At 30.1% G+C, this 12,886-nt stretch overlaps 1 protein-coding gene across 1 annotated transcript in view; it reads left to right on the top strand.

Annotated features, from left to right (window-relative positions):
• The window catches only part of LOC142317598 (cytochrome P450 4V2-like), a 31,861-nt gene that overhangs the window by 926 nt on the left and 18,049 nt on the right, over window positions 1–12,886 (top strand). The gene's annotated exons all lie outside the window — the stretch shown is intronic.

Raw genomic sequence — 12,886 nt, 5'->3', positions numbered from 1 at the left:
TGTTATTATTTATTGTCAATATTGTAATCAGCTCTCTTAGTAATATAAGTAGATTGAATATGAGAGTAAGAAGTGTGTTGTGTATTGAATGGATACAACAAGAAGTACATTTTAATAGTCTGGTATTTACAAACTACAATTTTTTTTTTCTTTGCTTTGTTAGCCAGTAACAAGTGAATCATAAAAAAAGTTTTTCAAAAGTGATATAAAATACACTTCCCATTTCTTGGTATTAGATATTCCAAGAAAGGATTTATCAAGCAAATTGATCATAAGATAGGGAATTATGAAATCTTTATTTTTAACTTAATATATTTTACTTCTTTCTAGTTTACTTATAAACATTTGAAAATATTTTTTTTTGTGTTGTTTAACAGAACACAAACACAGTACAAAAGTAGCTATAAATTTAAAATATCTTATCTACAAAAAAATATAAATAAATATCTTCAACAAAATCATATCAAAAATTAATACCCAGTGAAGAAGAGAATGATAGCGATTTTTATTTTATTTTTTGTGAAGAGTTTTAGAGCAAGTTGCATTGGAAACTGGAAACTCAGAAACAGTAACAGGGAAGAAGTAGTATACCAATGAATGCTTTTCTTATGTTGTCAAAGCGCTCACGAAGCTGTGCCCAAACTCAATGATAAACACATGGTTTCTTCACCACAATAATGCCCCAGTGCAAATTCAAAAGTTTGCTCCAAATGTTTGGCCAGCACTGAAATAAAATGCTCCTTGTGATTCGAACTGTTCCCCCAGTTGAAAAACAGACTAGAAGGGCAGCATTTTACAAGCAATGACGACCTCAAGGGCTTGTGAGAAGTGAGTGAGTGAGTGAGTGTTCAGATCTTAAAGAATCATGCAGGAAAACCTGTATTTAATACAGATAACATTTTAGCATTCTCCTCACTGCATTGTAGGCTGAACCTAGTGAAATGTTCTTTTCCTGGCTTAGTCTCTGCAAAGATGTGTGAGGGGATCTTGTAACTGCTGTTTTAATGTACTGTACAACATGCGTAGTTGAATTGACCTGTGTCTGGTCTAACATCGAATCTATTTCACAAAATTTTTTAAATAACTTCGGAATAATACTTTTCATTGGTATTTTCTTTGCAGATTTTTCCTAAACTCTTACTGACACAAACATCTAAATAGATTTCTATCACAAACACACATTCTTCAACAGTTATGAGCAACCTTTTTTTGAACCACGTTTTTGAACAACCTTGTTCAAAAGCCAATGCTCAACAGACTGGCAATACCAAAATATGCAGGCAATAAACTCCACTCCAGTTCCAGTCATACCAACATCATCCACATTATTTTAATTATCTCGCATCAGTATATGCATTTTAACAAAAAAGTATGCATTTAGTATAAACTATTGAGTGATGGGGCCTCTTAAGTAGAGCACTCAGTATATCAATTACCTTCTGCAACGCCCACTTAATTGTTTTTTGATTAATGACCCTTCAGCTTAAAATAAATCATGAGTAAGAAAATCATCTCTGAGTCAAACTTTGTAAACACAAGAGTACACTACAATTATTATGCTGTTGCAGATGTAAACAGGTTTTGTTTCCTTATCATCAATATTTCTCCTCATTCTGATGCCTCAGAGTTGTACAATAGAAATTAATTGAGGCTTTCAGAGATCATATTCCACAACGCTATGCTGAAACCAACAAAAAGGAAACAAAGGACTTGTTCTCAGGCTTACTACTAACCTGTCTTGTAGTTTGTTTTTGAGAGATTCAAATACGGCCTGGCTTATTGCTTCATAAGTCAAGGCTGCTAGATTATTTCTAAAAACTTTGATGTGGATTTCACAAGTGGTCGTAAAGATGTATTTAACACAGATTTTTGAGTGTATTATGTAATTATGAACATTAAGTATGCTCGATGCATGAATCACTCATCATTGCTCTGCTTTACACATTTTCTGTAGGACTAGACTCAGAAGTTGTTTGATTGTGCATTATTATGTAAAACAATATTAATTATGGCAAAGTACTCATATCTCTGTAAGTTCATACAAAATGAATTTAAAGTAAATATTCATTAATCAACCACCAAATATAATTATGAAAACAATCACCAAACGAGGAATATATTTGATTCTTAATCATCTTCAACCCTGAATTTTAATACATATTTTATCATCGGTTCAACAAAGGATATTAAGAGGTGTAATAATATGGATAAATGTAAAACTTTTAATTATGCTTCCTTTTAGGAAAAACTCTGTGCCCCTGTTTTTTTCTATTACATCTTCAGAAGCATTTTATGGTCTACATTGCATGCTGTAATGTGTTCTCATTTTTTTCAACTAATATTTTGATTAGTACTGTAAATAATATTGTAAAGGTTCATTGAATATACTGCTTGGCTGTGAATAACTGTTTTATGTTTTCTTATTCTTAAGAAATGAGTATTTGTGTATGTGTGATTGTTTTGATTGAATTATAATACATTCATCATAATTATATTATATATATTAATGTGGTTTTTAATGTTCTGAGTACCAAAATGGCTCACAAAAATACATAAACAATCTTAAAGAAATATATAAGCGTAAAGTATTTTTTGTATACGACAGCTTGACAAGGTTTAAAAATTGTAATCTTGTGTAGCCTTGTTTTATTTATACCTAGTATATAACAAATTATTAAAAGCCTTACGACAAGCAAGAGGTGTTGGGTAAAGTTAACAAAAAAAAAAAACACAGCTCGTATTTGCCAAAAGAAATTGGACTTTAATTAGAAAGAAAACAAATGAGCATAAGTTAAATCATACCCTTAAATTAAATGAAATTATGAAATAAACATAACTTAATGATACTTAATAAATATCAGCTGAATCAACATATGAACAATGATATTAAATGAGCAAATACATGAATAAACGTTTTTCAAATATACATTTTAACAAAGCCTGAAAACAAGAGAACATAAAACACCTTATTTTCAATTAGATACTTATAAACATAACATAATAAAAATAGTGTAACTGGAAAGCTGTTGCGTTACTGACATATTCTGTAATAATGAAAATTAGTAATGAACAAATGTTCTTAACTTAGAAAAATAAACTACAACAATTCTTATTATTCGCACTGGCCTTTCCTGATTATGAACAACAAACTTAGCATTAAATAATTCAAACATGTAATTCTAGTTTAATGTAGAAAAAAGGCCACAATAATATTCTAGTACAAAAAGAGTTAATTACAATAATCAAATTGAAATAAATAAACATATAAATAGAGTTCCTATACTAGTAAGCTTTCTTGAAAATATAAAATTACAAAGTACTAAAATACAACTGCACATCAGGAGTAATTTGCTTTAGGTTAATTTACGAGAAGTATTATGAATACAGTTCATGAGTAGAAAAGGAATAATCTCGGCGATTAGCAAGTTACAAGATTAAATTATAGAGGTAATTACAATAACCAAAAATTGTAATAATTAGCACGTAAAATAGGTAAGCCACCTATCGTGACTGCACTTAAGTGAATAAATGTTTTTTTAAACTAAACTTGAAATTGAAAGGCATAAGGTATGATGAACTGAATGTTCCACAAACTTTAATGATAAAATAACTGTTTAATGTAATAAATAATGAAACTTGAACTTGCCTGTAGCACACAAATATTAGCAAGAGACGAACTCGTGAATGAAGGTAAATGAGTACGTACAGTAATCCTTGGCGTACTCTGCAGTGGTGTATCAGGAATGCAGGGGTAAGACGTGGTTTAGAGGTTGAGCAGGACGTGGCGTCTCAAAAAATGTAGCAACGAGTTTGGAGAGATTCTGCATCGATGAAAATGTAATCAGCAGCTCGAGAAGATTCGGCGTCGATAGAATCGGCAGTATGTAGTGATTGAAACACTTTCCACAGAGACGTAATATAGAATTTGAAGAATAACTTAACGAAGACACGAGGCAAAACAAATCATAGAGAAATCGGTGAAGTTACGAGACACTGCCGAGTAGAGCTAGAGAATATTTTGACCGAGAAATACCGCAACGTTTATGCGAGTATGAATGCGATGAAAATATTTAAACATTATACAAGAGAGACAATTGCAAGCTGATCCATCCAAGGCTGGAAGGATCAGCGTTACGGAACCGCACAACGTGAAAGTCAGGACTAGAAAGCCAAAATGGTGGCGTGGTGAGAAGTAGGGGGAAGCAAACCTAGGTAGTGGACAGGAGAGTGTGTGTGTGTAAAAAACAAGAGATGTGTGCATGTATTAGTATGGGAACGAAAGAAAAAAAGGGTGTATGAATGCAACAATAAATTTGCAAGAAATGAAAACACGGTCACTATAGATGACAGAAGCAGACAGTCTGGCCGGCGCCAGGTCTCAAACAAATAATCAAACAGATACAAATATGACAAGCCCAAATACGAAACATAGTAATAAATTTACCAAGCCTGAAGCAAACAACATGACCCAACCCTAGCTTTGAATTCATAGGAAAATAACGCAACTTTACGCAATGGCGTAAACAAAAGGGAAGCACAAAATCGTAGCTTAGGACAACAAAGTATTTTTTTCTCAATTCATCTTAAGCGATACTAATTGACTGGATATATTTTGGTAATAAAGAGAGGCTAGGATACTCGTAAACCATTCAAGTGAGAAACAGAAGCTGTAGCTATGATTTTTGTATAATTATATAAATTAATTATAATTTTTTTACAAATTGATGGGGCTAAAAGAAACCCTTTTAGAGAAGGTAATAAGTCCATTTAACAGTCGTCTTTTGTGATACTTCCCACTAACATACCTAAACAAATGTTGTTCCGTGAGAAGAGTTACCAGACCCAGATTAGGAATGCATGGGAATGAAAGCGCTCGGCCGATCGTTCATAGGTATTTGCAGTAAAAGAACTTTATATTTGCATTATCTATTGAACTTTTGTAGTTAATACAAGACTAGTGGTAAAAAGTGATAAAACTAGCGGTCATGCTAATGTTTTTTGCCAATGTAAATAAATTATATTTAACTAGCTGTAAATAAATCCTGACGATTACTTTAAATTCTGTTTTGTATGTAATCACTGTATATAATATAATAATTACTACATAATTATATTGTTGTGGTTGTGATTATTTGTTTATTATTCTTATTGTCATTGTTATTATTGATTTGTCTTATTTTATTTATGTTCTTAAACTAACAATTTTTTTTTTCTTGATGATATCGGCACATGAGCTTGAAGCTTGTGGGATATGGAAATAGAGCGTATGAAAAATGCTATGCCTGACCACGATTCAAACCTAGGACCTCCGGATGTGAACGGCCGAGACACTAGTGGAATTATATAAACATTTTCAATTGTCAACCTAACCTCTGAATATTCTGATCGAGCCGCGAATACGCGACAATAATTGTATGTAGTGTATATAAACATCTCGCGTTAAAAAAATTTACTCTTGCGTACTTAATCAAATGTTTTTAAAAATGTATACAACTGGCGAAACCTCAAGTGTAGTGGACTAATATTATAATTACCTAAATAAATTGTTTATTATATTCTACCTTTAGACTAAAACCACTTTTAGAAAAAGTATATAATTTTTTCCTACCAAACTTAATTCATTATTTCCAACGTCAAGCCTGTCTGAAAATATTACTGTACAAACTAAGGTAAATGAATTACAGTAAAATAGGAAAAAATGAAAAAAAAACTTTTCATGGAATGAAAATTTCGGATCCAGTGATCATCAGTACGCAATGTTTTGATTTTGGCTTATAAAAGCAGAAAGAGCAATCTTTTGTAATTTGGTTTGAATAGGTGTAGGTTTCCTCATTCATAACATAGACCGCAGTTAAGAGTATGATTTAGTCCGCGTATTATAATAAATTGTTGAAATCATTGGATGAATATTTCAGTATAATTTATATTAAAAAAAGTTTACACTTTTTTAAATATACCCATTCGCACATTCTGTTCTTTATCTGTAGGCAGATATGTGTGAAGTGAGAAAACATTGAAATCAGTGATGTAAAACAGGTAGATAGAAGTTATGAAATATAACGAAAAATAAATGAAACACTTTGAGAAATTGATGGATTAAAACAGATAATGTAGCGGGAAACAAACAGCTATGAAATTTATTTTTAATTTTTGAGCATGACATATTATTTTACAGCACGAATACTTCTCTAATATACAAACTTCTTACAACTTTTATCTGTTTAATTTTTTTGTAAATCAAAGTTGTTGCTCGTACTAATAATATACAGTAAATAATATTGAAATCAGATTATTTATTTACAACATTTTTGTTCAGTATTGTAGTTTATTTCAAAGTGCGGATGATATTGAAAAAAGAATAAAATGCCTTTAGCTACCTGTCAACAAATAAAAAAATTTAAAAAAATACTTAAAATCTGTAACTTATGCTACAAATATTTTATCAAATAAGTATTTAATTTTAAAAAAATTATTTATTTTAAACACTTATCGCTGTAAAAGAACTAAAGAGTTTCCCTCCGAAATAATTATACTAATGAAAAAATGCTTAGCTAATTTTTCATTATTACTTTACTTGATAAAGCAAGCATTAATAATGTTAAGTGCAGAAAAACCAAGCGTTTGCAACAAAATTAAGATATAGTAATGAGCCCAGATAATTCGTACTCCAACGAATATATTAAAATATTAGAATACAATAATAATTATTATAAAACCAGCATATTAGAAAAATTTCATATATATTTGAATAACAATAAATTGATGAATGAATAGGTCAGATTTGATAATTATATCCTTTATAAAAAAATTATAGAATAATTAATTATTAATGGTTGGTAACATTTCATTTAATATTAAATCTATTTCATAATAGTCGCAAACACTTTACAAACATGACGTTACTGTATTATTTACGTACGAATTAATTTTGTTCTTGACGACCGACTATTATAAACATACTTTAATTTAAAAACTATTATTGATTTGAATTTTAATTAACATATTTTAGAAAATCTCTGAAGATGGAGTAACAGCTCCAAAAGGACTAGGATTTACACTTTTTAAATTGCTGGTAAGTGGAAACTTAATTTATACAATAGTAATAAATCTGTACACTTATAAATAGTTCAAAATAAAACAACCTTTAACCACAATACTAAAAACAACATATGCTAAGGGTTTAGCGTGTTTTGTAAAATTTTGTGCTTATAATTATTTCCTGTATAGAATTGTTCATAAATTTAATAAATCGATTAGGATGAACCGTTATGTTGATTTAACGCTTTTAGATGAATTTAAATTTTCCCTAATGTGAAAAAAAAAACTTTTACATTCAAAACTATAGATTCAAACAAAACGTTTTATCGTTTTACAATAATAACCTATATCCAAATTTCCCGTAGTATTTAAATATTTTTTGAATAAATCTCATATGGTTCTACATCCTCTGTAACCTAAAATCACTGTGAGATATTCTTCAAAGTACTGCTAAACAGGAAATTTTATTGTTAAATTAAAGATGAAAGGTAAGTATATTATTTTTTTTTTCTTTAATGACAGGTCTGCCAGATTCTTATACTGAATGTAATATGACTTTCATATTTGTCTGCATTGCAGAAGAAGAATGTTTTTCGTTAGTACAAAAAAATATTTCAGGAAGCGTTTGTCTTTCTAAAATATCTACTCATTTTCTATTCTGTAGCAGGTCATTTATGATACTAGTTCGCATAGTCGGCAGGTTTAGAAATATGATTGTAATTATAGAATTTTTGTTTTTTCGCTTGACGAAAAATGGACAAATTATTAATGCTGCAAACTATCTGTTGGAGATCAGATATAACATCTAATGATAATACAACGTAATTAACGAAAAATATACTAACTTAACGCAATATAATAACGTTTTATCTTAGTAAGTTAGGGGATGTAGAGTATATAAATGAGAAATACATAGATAAAGCTGCAGAAATCTAGTTAAATGTAATTTGTGTGTACAATTCGCTTTTCATTTTTTTTTTCATGAAACTTAAATGAGATATATATAAATTGATGTTTTAAAATTAATACTCTTTTACTTACATTTATGAAGTTTTCTGAATTGACAATATTTAATCTAAACGTTTTACGTGCCACGGTGCTGCGATCTTATTATCATTAAACATTAAGTAACATTTTTTAAAATTATTGCAGTTTATTCAACCAAGAACACTCTCCTAAACACACAGTTCATTGTGCTGAAAAATAGAAATGTAAATTACTGTAAGCGAAATTCTAATAAATTATATAAAATTTCATACAGGCAGTCTATTCTATAATTGTACACCTGCATCAGTTGGACTGGATAATCTTTTTCATTTGATTTTACTCCACGTCACGTAAACGTTACGTGTTAGAATAACCCCCAATCATTCATCAATTAAAAGTTAAGTTTTCTTTTGAAAAATAAAAACCACATATTATCCTTGTTGTTCTGGTATTAATATCAAATACACGAAAAATTAATCTCGGAAAAAATTGATTATGAACATAGAAATAACAGTTCAAATAATTATTGATATAAGCGTTTTAAATAAGGCGTGAGCGTAATTTATTCGTAAAAAGGAGTTTTAATAAATGTCAGCTTTAGTGTAACACTGAATCGTAGGACCAGAAAGCTTTCTGCGGCCTATTGAAGAGATTGAACCGTATAAAAAATAGATGGTACCTAAATACGATTAAAAAATGAACCAAATTATGTTAATGCGTAATATAATTGATAAATTCTTTTACTTCAGCATAAATGAAAAAACAATGTTTTTATGAAGCAAACTGTTTTTTTGAAATTCAACAATGCATAATCACAAATTACATACATTTACATGCTCAAAAATTAATTTAATATTGAAACTTACTTTTTCAATCATTTTTTGTTCATCAGCACAATAAAAATATTGTAACAGGACGAGTATAACGGACCAGGTAACGGTTTTCTTCCAATTAAGAAGAAAGAAAGAGAAAATAAGAATCCAGAAGGAACTAAAAGCGATTCTTTTCTCCGACTAACAGGCCCGTTTAACAGTCCGTACTTTGTAATACAGACCATGGCACTGCTAAAGCTGTGTTCAGCCAGAAGGATTACCGGACCGGAATAAGAACTTATAGAAATCCGTGAGGGAGCGGATAATGAAAATTATTACACTTCAACAATTAAAGGGATGAGGCGGGTACTGTTTCTGAAGGTCAGGAGGTATAATTACTGCCTGTGACCAGCGGTGAAGGTGAGCAGTTCGGCGAGGCTCTGTTCAGCGTACTCGTCATAACAAACGATAACAGAATAGTTAATACAATATTAGTTTCTATCATTCATTATAACGTTTTAGTAAATTATACTGAATTCTGTTTCTTTTTTTTCTAATTTAACTGTCATTAAACAAATATTATTTTTTTAAATTACTATTTAGTATGTTATATATATGTATTGTCATTATTATTTTTTGATTATTATTATCACCATCGTTATTATTTTTCTATATCACTTAGGGTAATAAATTGTATTTGTAAGAAATTTTTACGTTTGATAATCTCAATACCCTTGTCGAACCGCGAACATGTGACAATATAATACAAGACATTCAAATAATGCTAAACATAAGCATCCAGTTTTTATGAGTCTGTTATTACCTTGAAAAAATTTGTCATTTCTGAGGTAATTCAAACAGGAATTTCTGCATATTACAGAAGTTACAAAATGTTATTTTTTAACACAAGGTGGTAAAAATAGCCACGCTACAGAAAAATGATTAGGATAAATAAAGCTGAAATTATATGTCTGAAATTTCTTCTATCCTCGAATTATAATTTACACTTATTTAATTTGTTAATAATATTTGTATTCATTATTTTATTTTAAACAAAAGTTAATCTTTATTTAACGCGATTAATAATGTAGATGAGTACTCAATTCGACAGAAACATTTCTTTCTTACGCGTATTCAACCTTGTTTTTTAATTACTGGATGGTTTTTTGTAGTTCCTTAGTTAGTTAAATAAATTGTTTTCTATGTTTTTTTTAAGTTCGTCGAGGTATCTGGATATTTTTTAATAAAAAATCTACATTATTCACAAATCGGGTTTGATGATAAAAATATCGTCATTTTCATCATCATCTGTTAATTTTAAATTGTTAAAACGCAGGTTCATATTATTCTGAAAAGGTGCCTACTTTCGCGCAAAATTTCAGGAAATTAATTGAAAACTTCATTGCAACAAATGTCACATAACCAAGTATCAATCCGCAGAGCCGTAACTCAGACTGGATAACTGTGCACTTTTTTCTAATTATTTCATTGTTTTGATGAAAAAGAAGGTTAATCGTCTAGACTATTCAACGGGGTTTTTCACGTGTTTGGCCTTGTGAATAAAACCCTTTCTGGAAGTCTATCCATTGTTTTAATAAAAAAAAATATAAAAAAATGAAATATCTTGAAAACAGTTACAGCAAAAAAAAATATTCTTCTTTTACTTCCTGGTACGAAGTCAAGAAATTATGATTGCGAAAAATTTCAGTTTTCAAATTTCAACGGAAATATCCATTTTGACTAGTTCCGGCGTGACGTCTGTACATCACATCGGTTCGAATCCGACTTCATATACATATTTTTTTAAAGTATTTCTTATTTTATTTAAATATATTGATTTATTAATAATTATTAACATGTAATTTTAAAAGAAAATGTATATAATAAATAATAATTCCATAATAATTAACATAACATAAATTAATACATATTTACACAACATTAATACAACATTTTTCACATGCACCATTGTCGTATTGAGTAAATTTGAAGTTTTTCTTAAATTTAAGGTGGAAATCTTTTTTATTCCCTACTTAGCACCGGTGAAATCTACCTCGCCTTCCGCCGTGCCGAAAGGGATTATTTTTTTTAATTTAAATATATTGATTTATTAATAATTATTAACCTCTCATTGTAAAAAATGTTTACGATGAATAGTAAAAAAATTAAAAAATATCAGAATTTTTTAATGAAATAGAATTTTATGTACTTTTCATTTTAAAAAATGTGTATATGTAATTTAATAAGCGTACAAGGAAATCATGTGTTGTCCACACAAGATTATTTTTCTATTAAAATCGTTTTAAAAAAAGAGAAAGTTTAATTATAGAAGAAGATATACAACTAAATAACAATGGAAACAAGCAATCTTTACCTGGTAGTTTTACATTTAAATTGTTCAAATGTTCCATAATATCTGTAACAAACGCCAGATCCCAAAGCCAAACTTCATTTTTTTTAGAAGCATGCAATCATTGGGCAGTTCACTTTTTTCTTCAAAATAATTAAGGACGCTGTCGCGAAGATTCCAAAATCTGTCAAGCGCCTTGCCTATTGAAAGACAGCGTACATTACAATACAGGATTAATTCACCATCTTCTTCCATCTGTTTGGAAAACAAACAACGAAGTTCTCGGCGATTAAGCGTGCGTGATCGAATCTTGTTTTTACTCCGAACTACCAGATCAAGAACTTTAGATAAATTCATATCTTTAGTCCAAATTGCCTCCCTGTGTAGAATGCAATGATACTTAAAAATGTCTCTTTTCAAGTAATTTCGAATAGTGATAAACAACCTTTATTATTACCGATCATAGCTGGGGCTTCCATCCGTGCATATTCTATCTAATTTATCCCATTGTAAGTTATTGTTCTCAATGACTGATTTTATTTCATTAAAGATGTTTTCGCTTCTCGTTTTTAATAATTTCCACAACTCTAAAAGTTCTTCAATAAAATTAAAATTTTCATTGATACAATTTCACAAAAATACTTAATTGAGCATTATCAGTGTTCTCATCAAAAGCTAAAGAAAGATATTTACATGAAACTAATGCAGACACAATTTTCGTATTAACGTTCACAGCCAGGTATCTACGTGATGCATCACCGTCTTTCGCGAAAAAGCAATTTGTTCCATCGTTTCTTTAGTTTTCGCTTCGGAAGTGTAATTAGCAAAAATTTGCTGGTTAGTTTTGGTAATATCTATCCCACCAGAGTGAGATTTCTTTTCTGCGATAGAAGTAAGGAAATTTTGTAAGAAGCTTTGACCATTGACGTTAATTCTTAATTTTTTTTATTGAAAAACCATTTGTTAGCTTATTAAGGATTTCTTCTTTTTTCTGTTAACGAATTCCGTTCTCAAACATGAACCAAAAAGATATGTTTCATTAAAATTGACATTGTTTTGCTTGAAATGTCGCTCAAGGTTACATTTTTTGGGCAGTGCTGCACTAGCACCACAAATCAAACAAACTGGTTTCGATGTATTTTGATTTGTAAACAGAAAAGAGTTCCTCCTATGGATTATTGAATTCACGAAAAGCAATATGTTTTTCGTTTTGAAGTAGAAGGCTTTTTTCTTGTTTAGCCTCCGGGAATCACCGTCAGATATTACTTCAGAGGATAAATGAGGATAATATGTATGAGCGTAAGATGTGGTTAATTGAAACCCAACCACCAAAGAACACCGATCTAGTATTCAAATCCGTATAAAAGTACCTGTCTTTACTAGGATTTGAATGTTGGAACTCCTGACTTCGTAATCAGCTGATTTGAGAAGACGCGTTCACCACTAGACCAACCCGGTGGGTTTGAAGTAGATAGCTTACTTAAAGACACCGACACGCACGAAAAAAAGTAAAATTCGCATAAATCTGATCCGACGTCGACTCATACGACTACTGCGTAGGTTACCCAAGACAACGGCGTGTTGTCAAAGCTATCGGGCACCCAAATTACAAGCGCTGTCTATCAGACGTGTCTGGCACCATTGTAAAGCAAAGCAAATATAACAATTCAAAGGAAATAAAAATTATAGATACTGGCGA

Source organism: Lycorma delicatula, chromosome 1 (assembly GCF_047948215.1).
Source record: "Lycorma delicatula isolate Av1 chromosome 1, ASM4794821v1, whole genome shotgun sequence".
In the NCBI taxonomy this organism is placed as follows: domain Eukaryota; kingdom Metazoa; phylum Arthropoda; class Insecta; order Hemiptera; family Fulgoridae; genus Lycorma; species Lycorma delicatula.
This window is presented reverse-complemented; position numbering and strand designations above follow the sequence as displayed.